This window comes from Meleagris gallopavo, chromosome Z, assembly GCF_000146605.3.
Source record: "Meleagris gallopavo isolate NT-WF06-2002-E0010 breed Aviagen turkey brand Nicholas breeding stock chromosome Z, Turkey_5.1, whole genome shotgun sequence".
Classification (NCBI taxonomy): Eukaryota; Metazoa; Chordata; class Aves; order Galliformes; family Phasianidae; genus Meleagris; species Meleagris gallopavo.
This window is the reverse complement of record NC_015041.2, coordinates 44,692,692-44,693,572: the sequence shown is the minus strand read 5'-3', so window position 1 is coordinate 44,693,572 and position 881 is coordinate 44,692,692. Positions and strand designations below refer to the sequence as shown.

At 34.6% G+C, this 881-nt stretch overlaps 1 protein-coding gene across 2 annotated transcripts in view; it reads right to left on the bottom strand.

The window, feature by feature from the left end:
• Positions 1 to 881, bottom strand: part of SLCO4C1 (solute carrier organic anion transporter family member 4C1) — a 19,578-nt gene that overhangs the window by 11,216 nt on the left and 7,481 nt on the right. The gene's annotated exons all lie outside the window — the stretch shown is intronic.

Here is an 881-nt window from a genome sequence, read left to right as displayed (position 1 = left end):
CAGGTTGAAGAACCTAGACTTCTAGGATGTTTCCAGAGTGTCTGTTTTATGAGTATTTGCATGACTTCATTCTCTTAAGATAGCAAGAAGTAGTGGCAGGGGAGAATGGAATAGAACACTGACACACCAGAAAGTTAGAATAAACATGCAGTTGATGAAGTCTAAGTTTACCTCTATTTTAGTTATAATGAATGCTCATAGGAACACCCTACATTCACATTCATCCTACACAAGTTCAAATTTCTAAGATCCCTCCTATAAACTACTCAACCTAAATTATCATTTGGAACTTTTTAACAGTTCCCTGCCTTTAGATTTAAAAGCCTCTGCTGAGCAAGGTAAGAAGTCTTTACAAAATATCGTTATTTTCAAAAAGAAAGAAAATAACAGCTTATGAATTACCAACTTTCAGCCAAAGGTGCTAGCAGTTATTTATAGGCACTAACAGCAACTTTAGGATGGTCTGTTTTGTCCCTGCCTTGAACAAGCCTTCTTTTATCAAGCAAGACAATATATTTTTAATCTTCAGTACAGTGTTATTAAGGTTAAAAAAGAATTTATATATTAGAGGCTTACTGTAGCTACCTGTCCACTCACTGTAATTCCCTACAGTTTTTTTTTCCTATCAAGTAGAATATACTATTCTGCTAAATTCAGCAGGTATCCAAAGGCTGCAGATGAATCAGGTTTACTATACTGTCAATTACGCTTTAAGCCTCTACACTAATCACATCTCTTGAGTTTTCAAGACACTTCTTGATCCCTTAATCATACCAACAGTACTAACTCTGCTCTATTTATTTCACTATCCTCAGAAAACATACAAGCCTTAACTCATAGTAAAGAAACAAAATTAAGGGCTGCCAGTTATTTAACATAAA